Here is a 17901-nt window from a genome sequence, read left to right on the forward strand (position 1 = left end):
CCCAGGGTTTTGTCTTGTTCCCTCTGCCTCCCCAGTGTCCTGACACATAGTAGGGACTCAACAGGCATGTGTTGCATGGAAGGACTTGGTGCCTGAATGGACAGGGTCATCCAGCCCTGGCACCCAAGACCTCCTGCTGTCCTGGGTCCTGAGGAGGGAGGGGATGTGAAGGACAGGAGGCTGGGCCACTTGAGGGCTGCAGAGGATATTCCCAGCTCCTCCCCTGACTCACTTATATTCTCCCTCAGTGATAGCACAGGCATCTGAGCTATGGCTGGAAGGGCTGGCGGGGACTCCTGAGCTGGCACAGGGCGCCCTGGACGTGGCTCCTCCCTGCTCTGCTCTCCCAGGAAGGCGGCCAGGCCTGGGGTGGGGTGGCCTCTTGAGTGCACCCTGGCCCCAGATAGTGCCCAGCAAGACAGGTGAATAACTGCTCCTGACCACTTCTCGCCTCTCTGGTATCCACCTCTAGTATCCACAGCCCCACCCTGCCCCCGCTAGGTCCCCTGATGCCCCCACCCACCACTAGGTGGCACCAAGAGCCCTGAGACAGTGGGGAGCTTCCCCAGAAGGGCTCACAGGTAGGGGTGGGTGGACTGGCTGGTCCTAGCTTCCCTCATTCTGACACTGGCTGGATTTCCTGCCCCCACGCCCTTCCTTTGAATGGCACAGTGGCCCCAAAGCCCTGTGCTAAAGGATATTCATACTTTGCCTTACATTCCCCCACAAGGCTTGCAAAGGCCCAATGAGGAAGACACCATTTCTGTCCCCATTTTACAGATGAGGAAACTGAGGCACAGGGTGGTTAAAGCAATGTATCCAAGTCACAAAGCTAGCAAGGAGACCCAGGATTCAAACTCTATCTTCCTGGTTCTACTCTTAACTACTGCTTCCCTGAATCTCTTTCATTAAGGTCAGTGGCCCCCCCAGAGTGAACCGTGGGGCCCCAGAGCTAGCTGGCCAGAGGCTGTGAGGAAGCTTTCAGAGTAGAGGGGCTGACTTGGAGGGCTGAGGTAGGTTTGGGAGGGGAGAAGCTAGGGCCTGAGAGCAGGATGCAAGGGAGGATGGAAGAGCCATGCTCCTGACCCCCTAGCAGCTGCCTGACCAAAGGTCCAGGAAGTGGAGGAGAGAATACGGGAGATACCTGGAGGGGAATCCCGGGGTGGGGAAGCAGAGCCAACTCTCCCAGAGGGCCAAGGAGAGCCGGGAGGAACTTGACGGGCAGGTACAGGATGGGGGAGGCGCTGCCCTTGGTGTTAGAGGGAGTGCTGGCTCCAGGTGGTGTTGAAATCCAGAGGCCCTGTTTTCAGCTGTGTGGGCTGCAGTGGTCCAGCCCAGACTGGGGGCTCTGGCTCTGGAGGGCTGGAAGAGTCCCCATACGTGGGAAGCTGGGCCTGCCCTGGGAACTCTGGGGATCGAAGCAGGATAAAAGGCTCAAGTGGGTTTCAGCCTCAGCCCACCGTGACATCCAAGTGGCAGTGCTGTCTACCCGTCAGCTGTCTACATATTGATTGCGTGTGTGCCAGGAACTGGGGACCTTGCGATGAATAAAGTCCCTTCCTTCTTGGCACGTAAGCGCTGGTTTTGGAAAAATAGGCAATAAACAAGAAACAAAGAGATAAGACAAAAAGTGAATGAGGATCAGGTTTAGACTGGGTAATCCGGGAGGACTCCTCAGAGGAGGTGGTATTTGATATAAAGGGCCAGAAAAGACTTTCCAGGCAGAGGGAACAACAGAAGTCCAGGCCCTAAGGCAGAAGAGACCCTGGAGCGAAGACATAGACCAAAGGTCAGTGGATCTGATGCAGAGTGAGCATTGGGCAAGAGGGAGGGGAAGGAGGTGGCAGAGGAGGTCAGAGCCAGAAGAAGGAGGCCCTGGCAAGGTACAGACTGTTTCCTAGGTGGGAGAGAATGTATTTGAAAGATGTTAGCACAGAAGAGGCAAGATTTGGTTTGCCTTTTGGAAGATTATACTTGTTGATATTGGAGAATGGATTACAGAGGGCAAGGGTGGGGCAGATCACCCCAGAAAGCCAGGGGCTCAGGCTGGAGAGGGTCACACACCTGGGTAGCTGGAACTATGGGAGAGGCACTGAACTGGGACTCTGTGCTCTGCCCTGGATTCTAGCCCTGACCACATCCCTCACTGGCTCTGTGACTTAGAGATCACTGTCCTTCTCTGAGTCCCAGTGTCTTTATCTGCAAAATAGGGACAAGAAAAGCTGCCCAATCTCCTTCCCTAGGATACAGTGATGGTTAGGGTCGGGGAAGGACAAAGGGCCAGGGTTTTATAAACCACAAGGTCCGAAGGATGTATCCAGAAGATGAGAGATCCTTGAACCCGGAGCTACTCTGGGAGGCAGATTTTTCCTGGGGGGGGGAGCTGTAAAACGGGGGGAACATTGTCACTGAAGTTATCACTGGGGGTCAGACCCCTACCCCTCCTCTGGGTTCCCCAGTCCTGGTCTGGGAGCCCAGCTCTACTCTGATTCCCAGAGGCTGCCAGCACCCCTCCCCCACCCTCGGTCCCTCAATATATTTTTTTTCTTGCATCTTCTTTTTAAAATAAAAACGCCGACCGCTCGCGGCTCGCTGATGTTTATGCCTCAGTAATACATTATGTATTATTTTGTTTTAAGCACAGCTTTTGCATCCTGACAGTAACAATAAAATGTGACTATGGGATTGCTAATACAGACAGACTAATGTTTCCATCGCCCGCCTCTTTTTTTTGCGTCCTAAGCACTTTTGAAAAGGCTCCTTTTATATTCCTAATAAAATTATAGCAAAATACATCGATTTACTGGAAAAGAGTTTAGGGTCGAGGTTGAGTTTTTTTCCTCCCCCTCCCCCTGTGTGGGCTTCATCTCCCCTCCTCAAAGACTGATGAATATTCTGAATCAAAGCTTCTAAGTGCTTTTTGACCCTTGACCCCAGGTTGCCTCCACCCGCAGTGGGACAGACTATACTGATCACCTGGCCCCCTGCCAGCTTCAGGACTGGCGTGTGCGTAAGCTGAGGACGTAGGGTGTCAGAAGTGGGGGGTGTATCTGTGTTAGGGCGTCCGTGTGTTGAAGTGTGTGGGGGGCTACAAGCGAAGATGATGGGGGTCTGACTGTGTTCAAGGGTGTGTGCTAGCGTGTGTACCCTTGTGATTATTTCTGTGAGGGAGAGGTAAGGGGTTGTGAGTGTCCAGGTGCGTGGACTTGCGTGTTACATCATTTGCAGGGGTTGGGGTGCCCTGGAGGCAGGACATGGTGAGTGTCGGGCTGTGGAGCGCTTGTGGGTTTATGGATGGGGGCCGTGGGTCTATTTGGAAGATAGTGTGGCCACGTCAGGACTCTGCGACCATGAGGGTAGGACTGAGAGGTATCAGCTTACACCAGGGATAGAAACTGTATTTCTGCATTTAGTTCTTTGCGAGTTCGTGTTGCATGCTGTCCAAAAGACTACAGACCCAGAAGTGACTTTCCATCTAAAGAATGGGGTCTCACTCCCGCTGCCCACTGTGTCTTTTCACTCTAGTTGTGCGTATATGTGCGCGTGTGTGTGTCTACATGGGGTTCTGTGAGGTCCAGGCATGTACGAATGGGTCACGGCAAGGTGGTCCTGCATGTATGGGGACCACTGCTCACCGTGACTGTGACGGGCTGGGTGTCACCTAAGCCCACAAGCAGACATCAGATCTTTGGAAGGATTTCCAGGCGGCAGCCCTGCAGCTGCAGGTAGCCTCCTGGCAGAGGTGGCCTGGGGGCAGCAGGCAGGGGCCACAGGAAAAAGACACTGTGGATGAACACAAGGGAAGGGGGCCCAGGAAGGGCGGGGGCTGGCACATATTCCCTTCGCCAGCATCAGCGCCTACATCTAGGCAGCAGGTCCTGGTAGGCTGAGCAGGAGAAGGTGGCCTAAACCCACCTGGGATATGCACTTGGGGGCCCGACCCAGAATCTGGGGGGTAAAGGCTCTCTTTCTAGCTCCTTGTGTCTGGGTTTCCTGGACCCAGATCCCACCAGCTTACACCCTGCACCCAGAATCAAAAGTCCAGAAATAAAGAGACCCTCAGGCGCCCCTCCCCAACCTCCATGGTGTCTCCCTCTTGCGAGTGAGAGCAGCACATCCCTTGAGACCCTCAGGACCCCTTGGCCAGGGGGCTGCTTCCCAGATCCGGAGGTTAAGGGAGGCACCCACGGAGAACCCTGGATCCCCTGCACCCCATCCTGGAGGAGCTGAGCGCCCGCAGCCACTCCTGCCACTCTGGCTGAGCCACCCGCCCTCCCCCACTCTGCCCCCCCGCCTTCTCTGAGTGTATGTGGATTTGCACGATTCAGAAACAGGGAAGGGAAAAAAAAAAAAAAAGGAATTGGGTTTTGTGTACTAAGCACTTTTGAGGGCAATGTGGGGCTCCCTAATCCAGAGGTTTATAACCTCCCCAGCTAATGCTCTCTGACACTGTGTTTTGATATCATTACTACATTATACTCACAATTTTTGAGTGAAAAAATACAGTACTTAGAAAGTCGAAATTCATAAATAAATTCATGTCAAACCGCACTTAATATTGATTTTGTTAGTGTTCAGATTCAATAATAAGGTACTGCGTGCATGAATATTTAAATATAATCATCATTTCTGCATCTCCTAATGGCCTCTGCTCCTCTACACTCAATTTAAACACAATTTAAAAACTATAATGTATTGAAAAATACTAGGATTTAGCAATAAATCATCATCGGGAGATTCCAGGCCTCTTATAGGGTGGCTCGATATGGGTTTCTCCGGGGACTGTACAATTAGATTCATGTTTTTAAACTTCTCAATTATCCATATACCATAATTTTATGTGAAAGTTTGTTTCGCTTCCCCCCCTTGCCCCCGCCCGCTGCCGCCCCCACCCCTTGTCGCCCCCCCCACCAGCCTTTCTCTGTAGGAAGCGGTAGGACATCGCTTAAGTGTTCTCTTAGCCAGAGTGGAGTGGGGTCAGAGGTGGCCGTCCTCAAACTGAATTAGAGGCCAGGCCTGCCAGAGGCAGCCGGCGCTGAGTCACTTAATCACATTATTTGGGAAAAATATAGGGGGGAAAGAGATAAAATGACTTAAAATGAACTTGCCAAGGAGGAAGTGGAGTTTTTTAGATTTATTTAAAAAGCAATCCTTGGCCTGATGAAATAGAGGCAGGGCTGCGGCAGGATGTGGTATGAGCAGCGGAGGGGCAGAAGGGGCGGGGGCCCTGCTGTGGGAACAGAGGGGCGTCCAGCCCAGTCCCTGGGCCCCAGGCCTTGGTGAGGAGCCCCTCGGGATGCAGAAAAGCCCTGGGATGAGGATAAAAGGGGTGCTGTCAGGATTTGGGGAGGCTGCTGGAATCCCGCATCTCAGCGCCCAAAGGCAGGCTGAGGCGGTGGGGGGTGGGGAACATAGGGTATGGCAGGGCCCCCGGGCCTTGAGTGGTGCCCTGGAGGCGGCAGGCAGCAGCTGGTGCTGACAGATGGCTGCAGAAGTGGCACAGCAGTGCTGATTGATGACAAGAGTGGATGGGACCCAGGGACCCAGGGACGGTGCCCACTGGCTCAGAGCACTGAAATACACCTCCAGTCGACAGAACAGTCATAGACCGTCCCCACTTAGCAAGCCCCTACTGTGTGCCTGGTACTTTACATGTGGCTCACGTGAGCCCCGTATTCACTGTGACTATGAGGCATGGTCATGCCCATTTTACAGATGAGAGAGCTGGAGTTCAGAGCTGTGAAATAATCAGTCCAAGGACACACAGCTGGGACAAGAGGAGGATTGAAACCCAGAGCCTGCTCCCTCTAGAGTCAATGCTCTTGTTGCCTGGTTCCATGCTTCTCTTGAGGGGGCATCCCAGGCAAAACTAGTGGTAAAGAACCCTTCTGCCAACACAGGAGACATAAGAAATGTGGGTTTGATCCCTGGGTTGGAAGATCCCCTGGAGTAGGAAATGGCAACCCACTCCAGAATTCTTGCCTGGAGAATCCCATGGACTGCGTAGCCTGGTGGGCTATAGTCCAAAGGGTTGCAGAGTCGGACACGACCGAAGTGACTTAGCACACACACATGCTTCTCTTGGAAGGTGCAGTTGGAGAGTGGGTAGGGTGTTGGCCCTGAGCCATGGCCTCTGACATGCTCCAGAATTGACGGGCAGCTGTTTATAGCCGAGGGAGACAGGGCCAATATCCGCCCATATGGCGAAGGGGCAGGGACTTGGCACATCTTGATTCTGGAAAACTGCCTCATCCCTGGGGAGCCAGGGAGGGTCGCTCAAGGGAACCCGGAGCTGGACCTCTAGCCTTGCTGCTAATCAAATCCACATGTTGGACAGTGAGGGATGCTCTATCGAAATGTTGTCCCTGGACTGCTCTGGAACCGATGGACAGGCAGTCAATAGGAATGGGCTCTAGCATTCTAGGTGAGGCTTTCCACACTGGACAAAAATGCCAGCACAGAAGCTTGAACTGGGGAGAGGAGGACCACAAGAGGAAAAGCATCCTGCTGCTTCAAGAGCGGAGAAACGATTTGGCAGGAGGATCAGAGTCATCACCAGAGATGTTTCTGGGTACACGGACTGCAGTCCCAACCTGTCTCTCAGTCTGAGTCTTATTCTGTGTATGCTCGGTTGTTCAGCTGTGTCCGACTCCTGCAACCCAACGGGCTGTAGCCCTCCAGGCTCCTTTGTCCATGGGATTTTCCAGGCAGGAGTGGGTTGCCATTTCCTCCTCTAGGGGATCTTCCCCACCCAGGGATTGAACCTGGGTCTCTTGCATCTCCTGCATTGGCAGGCAGATTCTTTACCACCATGCCACCTGGAAAGCCTGAGTCTTATTCTACATCTGTGAAATGGGGAGAAAGACAGCACCTCCCTTGCAGGTGGGCTGTTCTGGAGAGGAAATACAAGCTTGGTATAGGCCATAGTAACTGCTATTATGACAGCATATCTGGGGTCCAACTTGGGCTCTAGACCCCTCCAGAGAATATGTTTTTTTTTTTTTCCTCTTCTGGTCTGCATTTCCTGGGTCCCTTTGGGTAGGTTTGGGGCTATGGGGCTGGATGCTAAGAAGCCACGTCTCTGATTGGGCGAGAGCTGGCTTCCCACCTTCATCAGCTGGCTTTGTCATGAGGAAACCCAGGAGGCCTTTCCCAGGCCAAGGGCACAGGTCAGCAGGGAGATTAGGAGAGAGGGCATCAAGGGCCTGAGCACCTGGCCCTGCGGCTCAGCCTTTCCTGTAGCCCACAGCGTCCACAGTCTCTCACTGAGGCCGTTCATTCATTCATTCACTCTTTCAGCAAATACCTATCATGACCCAGGCACTGTTCGAGGAACAGGAAGATACAGCAAACAAACCAGGACTCACAACCCAAGACTGAGCCTCTGCCTTAAAAAAAAATTTAAATTGGAGGATAATTGCTTTGCCGTGTTGTGTTGGTTTCTGCCATACAGCAGCATGAATCAGCCACAGGTAAGCATATGTCCCCTGTCTCTGGAACCTCCCCCCACCCTCTAGGTTGTCACAGCACCTGGTTGAGCTCTCTGTGTTATACAACTTCCCACTGGCTATCTGTTTCACACAAGCTAAGGTGTATGCCTTTTGCCACTAGCACTTTGTCTCACTCTCTTCACCTGTGATGGGGGCTCCACCTGTTCCGCCTGCTTCGGGCTAAACTGTGTGAGATCAGTCAGTCAGTCAGTCAGTTCAGTCGCTCAGTCGTGTCCGACTCTCTGCGACCCCATGAATCGCAGCACGCCAGGCCTCCCTGTCCATCACCATCTCCCGGAGTTCACCCAGACTCACCTCCATCGAGTCCGTGATGCCCTCCAGCCATCTCATCCTGGGTCGTCCCCTTCTCCTCCTGCCTACAATCTCTCCCAGCATCAGAGTCTTTTCCAATGAGTCAACTCTTCACATGAGGTGTCCAAAGTACTGGAGTTTCAGCTTTAGCATCATTCCTTCCAAAGAAATCCCACGGTTGATCTCCTTCAGAATGGACTGGTTGGATCTCCTTGCAGTCCAAGGGACCCTCAAGAGTCTTCTCCAACACCACAGTTCAAAAGCATCAATTCTTCGATGCTCAGCCTTCTTCACAGTCCAGCTCTCACATCCATACATGACCACAGGAAGAACCATAGCCTTGACTAGACGGACCTTAGTCGGCAAAGTAATGTCTTGGCTTTTGAATATACTATCTAGGTTGGTCATAACTTTTCTTCCAAGGAGCAAGAGTCTTTTAATTTCATGGCTGCAGTCACCATCTGCAGTGATTTTGGAGCCCAAAAAAATAAAGTCTGGAGATCACAGAGGTGAAAGAGATACAAGCTGCCCCCAGAGGAGCTATTGTTCTTTTCCCAATGAACTGGGTCTGATAAGACCCTCATGGATGGAATCATTTTTCTGTCTACTGCCCTACCAGGCTGGGGCTCCCAGATGGTAAGGGCAGGAGCCAAGGTGAAACAGGATAAAATGTGGGAAATTTGGGGAAAGTGGAAGTTATTTTGGACTCTTGAGCCACAGCAGGTCATCAAGGAGGCCTCTCTAGGCTTCTCTGTTCCAAAAGGCCCTGGGAAATGCTGGCTCTTTGAGAGGCTGGGGGGTGAGAACATGCTGGAGGAGCTCTAGCTGAGACCTTCAACTAATTCCTGAGCCCCAGTTCCCGGCTCCTGATGACCTGGTTGTGGGCCTGGGGTTGGGACAGTATGCCTCTCTCTAAGCTAGTGGCTTAGGAGAGGTAGTGCCCAGAGCCTCAGGTCTGGGACTCCCCTCTCCTGGACAGGAAGGAAGTTGCCGGGGAGAGAGAGGGCAGAGCTTGGCAGAGTGTGAGCAGACGTAGACAGCAGCTCCCATCCCTGGGGCGGTCCTCACCTCTGCAGGTAGGATAGAGTAGGGAGAGCGGAGCCTATAGGGGTTCTTCCTCTTCCCCCTTCAATCGACCTCCCTCCTAAGTCCCCCAGACCTTCATCCTCAGGAAACCCCCTTGTGCCCAAGGACCCCTGAACCACTCTCCAGTTCACCTCTGGTCAACACACTTTCCTCAACTTCCCTCTTCCTGCAAACCTCAGTTTGCAGATCTGTCAAGTGAAGCCACTCAAACAGAGTCCCCTCCAGCAGGGCTGCTGGGGGAACTCCTTGGGGCAGGTGACATGAAGGGCCTGGAGAACAGGAAAGGATGCGAGGGACACCCCGAGAGCCCCACGGACTGGTCAAGGTCCGAGGCCACTGGCCAGCATCTGAGAATGCAGGCCACACCCTGGTCCTCAGCCCCAGGAAGGACTGGGCGCCTCCCTCGGCACTGTCACTCTGCATCCAGAGCCCGTTTTTTTCTGGAAAACAAGCGACATTCATCACGAGTGACAGCCGGGCCCTAATGCAATCTCAGCCGGAGCCATGAATTGCAAATGTGCTGCAGTGGGGAGGTTGCTCCATTAGGCCCCCTGGGGAGGTCACAGGCCCCGGGCCCCAGGGTGAGGGGGTGCTGGTCAGTGGTGGGAACACCTCTCAGACCCTGGGCCAGGCCCCAGCTGCCTCAGGGTCCTCAGGTACTTGGGGTGGGGGCAAGGGTAAGACTTCAGAGTGGGTGGAAGCGGGGGCCGGTTCCTGGTGACTCAGAACCTGCTTTGGTCCCTCGGTGAGATTCACCGGGAAAAAATAAAACACCCAGGCAATTAACTGGAGCAAGTCAGGTGAGTAGGGCGGGGAGGGTGGGGCACTTGCCAGGCAGTGGAAGGGTGCCCCCTCCGCCCTGGCCGGGAGCACTCATGTGATGGGGGAGCCCTGCTGCTGCCACCTTGGGGAGCCCTGGGGCTCTGCCCCTCACCCCAGGGGACCCTGAACCCCACCCCCGTCTGGCCTCCTTCCAGCTGCCCACACCAGCGAGCCTGGGCTGCACTGCATTCCCGGGGCCCCACCCCACCACGCACATGTATGCCTAGCGCTCTCAGCTCTCCATAAGTCTGTGTTGCCGCTCTCTGCTCACATGCATGTGCCCAGGCCTCACGTGTATGCCCAGCTCACTGCCAGCCCAGCTCTGAGTCAGGACGTGCCAAGCCTGCCTTTGGCACATTTTGTAGCTGCTGTAGATGGGTGGGTTTGTTTTTTCCCTGTGTGTTTTGGGTTCAGGAAAAAAAATATATCCCTAAATGAGTTCCCCCTCGGGCAATTTTCCCTTCATTTTTCTGCCCAGGTGTCAATAAAGGGAACTTCATTGTCTGTTTCAAATTCATTTGCACTTAACTCATCTGGAAGTTTTGCAAGAGCTGTTTGATGTCCAAGAAGCTTCTGAGCACCCCCTCCCCTCCTCCCCACCCCTGTAATAGGTCCTTTAACCCTTGGAGACCCAGAACTGCCTTTGGGTCTGAGTCAAAGGTCTGCTGTCCCCCCTCCTTCCTCAATAGGGGAGGAAGAGCTCAGGATGGGGTGGTCTGAGGGAGCAGTATGGGTGGGGAGGCTCTGTCCAGTTTGCCACACTGCCCTCATCTTACCCACCTGGGAATCTTTCAGCACCCCACCCCACCCCCGCATCCCAAGGCCCTGGCTCCTGCTGGGTGCAGGGCCCAGCTGCTGGGGTTTTGAGCCTCCCCTACTAATTAATGGGTGCCTGTGAGGGCTGACCCAATCAGGCACCCAAATTAATCTCAATTATAGCGATTTGGTAACTGCAGCGCTAGCCAGCCCGACTGAGCTGGGATTTCATCACCGAGAATGGAGCCGGGACAACTCAGCCTCGATGTTATCAGCGGGGGTGGAGTGGGGGGCTGGGTGAGGCTCCAGGGCCCCAGGCAGGCCAGCCTTTATCAGCACCATCAAATTAGTTCACAGCAGCTAATATTCACATTGGCAGTCTGGCCTCCCCGAGCTCCCCCTCTGCAACCCAGGTTCTAAGGCAGGCGGTGGGAGCTCCTGCTGGGTTTGGGGCTGTCATACTCTCTTCCCACCGCAGTCCTTGAGGCCTGAGAAGACAGTGATGGGTGAGCCCAATGCGCTGTGGGACTCCGAGCTGGGCAAATTCCAGGTTCTGTGACCCAGGGTCCAGATGGCTTGCCTCCTTCTGGGCACAGAGCTGCTGGAAAGCAGACGTGGGCTGATGACTCCTGGGTGCGGGCAGCTCCCTGAAGTTTCTAAAGCCCATTCCCAGCCAGTCACACTGGTTTCGTCCCTGCAACATCCCACAGGCAGGGAGGGGCAGGGATTATTAACTCCATTTTACAGAGGGGGAAGTAGAGGCCCAGGGAGGAGATGAAGCTTGCTCAGGGAGCCAGTGCAGGAGCCAGGGCTGGACCCAGGCTGTGGGTGTCCTCAACCAGTGCTCGTCCCAGGAGAACACATTTCCCGAGAGACGGTCCTCTGGCCCCTTCGGCGCTCCACCTCCCATCACAGGCCCTGCTCACTCAAGGCTCCTCTGTGTGCCTCTAGCTACCCTGTGCTGTGTGCTCAGTCAAGTCGACTCTTTGAGACCCTATGGACTGTGGCCCACCAGGCTTCTCTGTTCATGGGATTTCCCAGGCAAGAATACTGGAGTGGGTTGCCATCTCCTACTCCAGGGGATCTTCCTGAGCCAGGGATCAAACTCATGTCTCTTGCACTGGCAAGTGGGTTCTTTACCACTGAGCCTAAACTGTTGCCATTTGCTCATTTGTGCTAACAGGTGGACTGCTCTGAGCCTCAGTTTCCTCATTTGTAAAATGGGTATGGAAACAATAGTGCCTGCTGCCCTTCCCACCCTCACTAGGCACTTTTCATCTGCTAAAGCTCTTTATAAATGTTGGGCAATTGATCGTGTCTTTATTAGCAGTGATGGTAGGAGTGGAGAGTGTAGGGTTGATAGTTCATCTGTTCCCCAGCCATGAGGCATTCCCTGTAACCCAAGAGGAGCAGGTAAGGTCACCCTCCCCTGGGTGGGGAGTTGGCTCTCTACTGGTGAGATCCAGGCAGCCGAGGCCAGCCATGGAGGAGGTGCCTGCGGCTCTCTCTCTTCACTCCGGCCCACCCAACACCCACAGTTGAGACTCCCGGGTCATAACCCGCCCGCTCCTGGAGGGCTGAGAGGGCTCCTCGGCGGTCACCTCCCCTATCTGCTGGGATGTGGGGAAGGTGCCTGAACCCATGAATGAGCGAATCAGGTCCAACTTCCCACCCGGGAGACACTTATCCCGGCTTACGCAGTGACACTCACCCTTCTCCCTCATGGCCCTCCACCCCTGCCTCCCAGGGGCATGTTCTACCCAGCTGATCCATCCCACCCTTGGCCGCACCCCTGGGGTAGCTCCCACCCACACTGCCTCTGAGCTCAGGGCTTGGTTTGGCCAACAGGGAAGGGGCCTGGAGCTGGAGATGGGGGTCTGTTGGGAGTGTCCCCCACTGGTGCCCCCCCCCAGCGAGTGCGTGCCCTGCGAGTCTCCTGCCTGCGCCCCCCACCACCCCACTTCCCGCAAACACAGTGGCAGAATGATTGATTTTGCGGGAAGAGAGGCCACCAGGGGGGGAGCCAGGGCGCCAGGGGTCCTCACTCCATTTGCTTGTGGCTGCGAGTCAAAGCTAGGTCCCTATAGGCAGGGCAGGTGGTGTTCCCCAGCTGCTCAGCCCTGTTGCGGGGGGACAGGGAGGGCCCTATGGGGACTCCACAGCGAGTCTTGGGCCGTGGGGGGGGGGACCCAACAGTATTGGGGGAGGCCTCTGACACCTTGGGCTCGTGGTCAGCGCCTTAGAGGACACGGCGGCTGGGCTCACATTTCTCCAGGGAACGGGTGTGTTGGGAGGAGTGGCCCCCTCAGCCCTGCCTTGCTTGGTGGGGATTTTGTGCAGACTTTCTGGAGAGGGACTGGAGGAATGGGGAGATGAAGTTCTGCCCCACATTCCCCAGCAGACCCCAGCCTGACTGGGACTCTGGCCTTGTGATGTAGGCCCAGACGCGTGTAGAGTTCTGTAGGGCCCTAGTGAAAAAGGAGGGAACTCTGAGCCACTTGACAGCTATGTGTCTGCAGCCCAAAGACGCACACATACACCAGGAAGTCACAGGGCCAGAGTCAGGTCATTGAGATACCACACCCACAGAAATGAACACTTTACACAGGTGAGCTCTGTCGCAGGACTGCACTCACACAGACCCGTGTCCCCCAAGAAGACACAGGGCAGGAATAACCACCTCCTTCCAGACCAGTCCAGGGATGTACACACTGACAACAGGGTCTTCAGTGACTAGAAACAGGACCTTTCCTCCATTTCTACTGGAGAGATGAGCAAACCGAAACCTAGGAAAGGGAAGTGATTCAGACTCTGCGTGAGTCAGCTCCAGAAAAACAGGTCGGTGTCCCTCCATGTGCCACACTTGTCTTGGTGCCCCTGGGCCTGGCACAGGTGTGCTTTCGGAGAAACAGCTCTTTCTAGCAGTGCCCGAGAAGGGGGTCCTTCCTGCCTGCACCGAGCACCACAGGGGGCTTTCTGGGGAGGGGATGGGGGTATCTTTGGAAAGGAGGGGAGCAGGAATTGGGGGGATGGGGCCCTGTGAGGCTTGGTGTCAGCTAAGTGTCTTGGCTTGGGAGAGTGAACAGAGGCAGCTTCTAGGAGCGGAGTGCAGCAAGGAGGCGATGGGCTTCCTGCATGTGTCAAGGCTGTGCTGGGTGCCCTGTGAGGCCTGGGGAAGCCCCCAGAGGCAGCCTGGCCTCCAGGGTCTTTGCAGGTCAGCTGAGAGGATGAATTGCTTCCCTCATCCAAGTACAATCACAAAATCATTGTGCAGGCATCAATAACTGCTGTCCCCGCCCCCCCCCCCCAGCCCCCCACTGCCAACCCAATCCGGTGACTCAGTCCTTGCCACTGGAGCTCAAGGGAGCTGGGTCGCTCTAGGCTTCCATAGGGAGAGAGAGGCCCTGAGCACGGGTAGGGGTGGGTTAGTAGAGAAAGGACATCCCGGATGGACAGAGGCTTGGCAAAGAGACCAGAAGAGGCAGACCCAGGTCCAGGCTCTAAATCCTGTCTGGGAAGCCTGGGGAGACCAGCAGAGGCCCCATAGGGGCTGAGGGTGGCACCAAGCACCCCTAGTGCCAGTTCATACCCAGGGATTTGTGCAGCAAGGACCCTATCTTACTGACAGCCATCACCTGAGCTACAGTAAAGGCTCTGAGATGCCTGCACGGGTGAGGAATTCTTGTATTCCCTTTACCCTACTGTGGTCTCCTTTCTCTGACCTTATGGAACTTATGTTTCAGTGATTATCTACCAATGTGCAGTTTGGAAAACTCTAAGCTAAATCTTTAACCTTCCCCATCCCCACCTTTTCCTGATTACTAAGGCATTTCAGTTTTTTCGAGATCATTGCAAGAAATCTAGAAAATATAATAAAGAACAGGAAAGATTGTTGAGGTCTTTCAATACCTGACCACGCAGCAGGAACCACTGTTAACATTTTGGTCCATTCTTCTCTGTCTTTTTATTTTCTCTGAATGTGTGAAAGTGTGGGAAGGTGCATGTGCTCTGCTGTGCTGTGCTTAGCTGTTCAGTCATGTCTGACTCTGCGACCACATGGGCTGTAGCCCACCAGGCTCCACTGTCCACAGGGATCCGCCAGGCAAGAATACTGGAGGGGGGTTGCCATTCCCTTCTCCAGGGACCTTTCCAACCCAAGGATCAAACCCAGGTCTCCTGCATCGTAGGTAGATTCTTTACCGTCCGAGCCACCAGGGAAGCCCAGGAAGGTGCATAAAAGCATGTAAATCTAAATTTGAATAAGGTATCTTTGTATCTTGCTTTCTTCCCTGCATTTTTATGAATTACTTAATACATATAAAAGTACACATACAGTTTAAAGAACCATAATAAAACAGCCGGGTATCCGCCACTCAGTTTAAGAATTATATACTGTTTTTCACTTAGCAGTAGGCTCTGAACATTTTCCCATGCCATTAAATATTCTTTGAGAACTTGAGTATTTGGCTGCCTGGTATTCCTTCAAGGGGTGTGTGGTATTTTACTTAACAACTCTTACCTTCTTAGAAATTTAGATTGTTTCCAATTTTTTACTATTAAAAGAACTCTGTGATGAACACTATTTTATATAAATCTTTGCCCCATAATCAGAACCTCTGATTATTTCTTTATAAAATTAAAAGATCAATATTTTAAAATAGTAATAGCCAACATATGCCAAGCATATCTTTGCCAGGTATCGGACAGCTTCAAATGCATTAGCTCACTGAAATGTATAATTCCATGTGGTAGGAGCTATTGTTATTTCCATTGTACAGATGAACAAACTGAAGGTCAGGGAAGCTAAATGAATTATCTCAAATCACATGATAGTAAATGGCAAAGCTGATCTTTGAACACTGCCAGTAGTCTGGTTCCAAGGCCAGACCTCTCAGTCACTATGCCATGCTCTGGTTTGTCCATTCATTCAACAGTGTCAACTGAGCACCTACTATACATGCCAGGAACTATTACAGATGGTAAGTACACAGCAGAGAACCAGACAGATAAAAATCTCTGCCCTATCTTCTAGCTGGGGAGACAGATGGTAAACAGAATAAGTGAAATCCTTGTGTTTTGGGAAGTTAGAAAGTGTCCTGGCCAAAAACAAGCAAATGAAAACAGCAGAATGGGAACACAGAAGTGGATGTGCAGTATAGAATAAGGAGGCTGGGGAAGGCCTCACGGAGGAGACATTAGAGCAAAGCCTTGGAGGAGGGGAGCGAGGGAGCTAGACTGGGATCCGAGGGGAAAGTGTGCTAGATGGAGGCCTGCAAGTGCAAAGGTCCCTAGGCTGGAGTGAGCTGTCCGGGGAGCACAGGGAGGCCAGCGGGGCTGGACTAGAGTGAGAGATGGAGGGTGGGCGCAGCGAGGCCAGAGAGGCAACGGAGGGGGTACGGATCTTAGGGCCCCGAGGGCCACCGTAAGGACTTTGACTTTTCTCCGAGGGAGGTGGGAGCGATGGAGGGCTTTGAGCTGAGCAGTGATGTGGTCCAGTTTACCTCTAACGAGATCCCGCTGGCTACTGGGTAGAGAATCTCTGTAGGAGGCAAAAGTGGTAGTGAGGGGCCCCCTGTGACAGTGGGGCTGGAGATAAAAGAGGCTCAGACCAGGTTGGTGGTGTGGGGGGTCAGGGAAGAAGTAGTTTCCTTCTGGATATATTTTGAAAATGGAGTTGACAGGATTTGCAAATCACTTGACTCTGGAATTTTTTTTTTTTTTTTTTTTTTTTTGAGGAATCAAGGATGCCTCCAAAGTCTGGATCTTGAACCCTGGAGAGGAGGAGAAATATTTAGTACAGCTGAGAAAATCTGGGAACCATCACTGCCAGCCTGGTATCCTGTTCTCCACTTGGCACATAGGAGGATGGTACTTCCTGCTCCGTTGAAGTTAGACATGGCCATGGGATGAACTTCGGCCAGAGAGCTGTGGGCAGGAGTGAAATGTTTAACTTCTGGGCTGAGGCTATAATCACTTCCAGCTCTTCTGGTCTCCTGCCAAGGCTATCTCTGGAATTTGGTGGAACTTCCATCAGCCTGGGACCCTAAGTGGAGGAGAGCCCTCTGCCCACCTGCCCTGGACATGTGTCATCACAAAGAAATAAGTGTTTGTTGTTCTAAGACACGCTGAGATTCAGATGTTATTTGCCATCACAACATAATTTAACCTATCCTGAATAATACAGGGACCTGTTAGTAGGACTGCCATGTAAGGTTGCACATGTTGTACACTGAACAAAGGCAGCATCTCCAAGAAGGTTTCTTCCCGTTCATAGACTTGTCTAACTTCTTGATCCTGAACACGCATAAAGCACTGTGTCCTGTTGCAGTTATGCTCAGGGCATCCCCTGAGGCCACTCTTCTTGTTTACCAAACTCTCTTAGGGACCTGATTTCCACCCCCTACCCTCACCCAACCCTAAACCTGCTACAGCTGCCTCACAGGGCAGGGGTGGTGGGAGGAGGGTTCGCTGTGTGACTTGCCTGAGTGCTTGGGTACAAGTGAGCAAGAGTGTGGATATGAGCCCCAGTCAGGGCTGCTGCTCCCAGGAAAGTCCTTCTGAGCAGATCCAGGCCAAGCAGAAGGGAGGTGCAAGGGGGCACAGCCATGCTCTGGAAGCTTTACCGCTTCCTAACAGGACTCATATGCTCTGGCCACAGATTTAACAAGAAGTCTGATTCATGGACCTGCCATTCAGATGAACTTAAGGTGGATGCTGCTGATTAAACCCCAGAGCCAGTGCTCCCTCCCTATCTCTCCCTCCCATCTCCCCCCTTTATACAAGAGTGAGTCTGGGGTTGCCCAGCAGAACCTGGAACAGGCAGGTGCGTTCTGCTTTCTCCCGGCCAGCTTGCCTACAGTCAGACAGAATAATACATAGTATGAAGCTGCTTTGTTAAATGACTTAAGAAAAGTACTTTCTTCTAACTTGCAAAGGGCTGTATGAGTTAGAGGCAGGTCTGCCTGTTGCCCAGGTGAAGATGTTGAGTGATATATGTATGGATAAGACCAGAGCACTAGGGAGAAGTATGAGCCAGAGAGACACATTCGGGAAGTGTCAGCAAATACAAACTATTGGTATTCAAAGAGCCATGGTACTGGGAGGAGGGATACAAGGAAAAGAGTCAGAAGACTGAGCTTCTGATACTGCAGAGGAGACTGGGGGAAGGAGCGCTGGGGGAGATGGGAGGGAACCAGTGGAGGGAGGAAAGGGTTCCAAGGAGGAGAGAGTGACCACCTGGGTCCAGAGCACTGATGGGGCCAGTAAATTGAGAGTTGAGAGTTGACTGCTGTTGGGCTTAGCGACGTGGAGTCACCGGTGCCGTGGACCAGAAAAGTTGCATGACGTGGGTTCAGAAGAGGGTGGGAAGAGAGGGACTAGAGAAGAGTGGGCTCAGGAACGTCTTTCAGGGACTCTTACTGGGTAAGGGGCAGAG

At 53.3% G+C, this 17901-nt stretch overlaps 1 long non-coding RNA gene across 1 annotated transcript; it reads left to right on the top strand.

The window, feature by feature from the left end:
* Window positions 1-15262: 15262 nt before the first annotated feature.
* On the top strand, window positions 15263-16783 carry LOC121816099 (uncharacterized). The gene is made up of 2 exons (XR_006055568.1): window positions 15263-15445; window positions 16202-16783. It is a non-coding gene; the product is annotated as an uncharacterized LOC121816099 (long non-coding RNA).
* The last annotated feature ends 1118 nt before the right edge of the window (window positions 16784-17901 follow it).

This window comes from Ovis aries, chromosome 12, assembly GCF_016772045.2.
Source record: "Ovis aries strain OAR_USU_Benz2616 breed Rambouillet chromosome 12, ARS-UI_Ramb_v3.0, whole genome shotgun sequence".
Taxonomy (NCBI): Eukaryota; Metazoa; Chordata; class Mammalia; order Artiodactyla; family Bovidae; genus Ovis; species Ovis aries.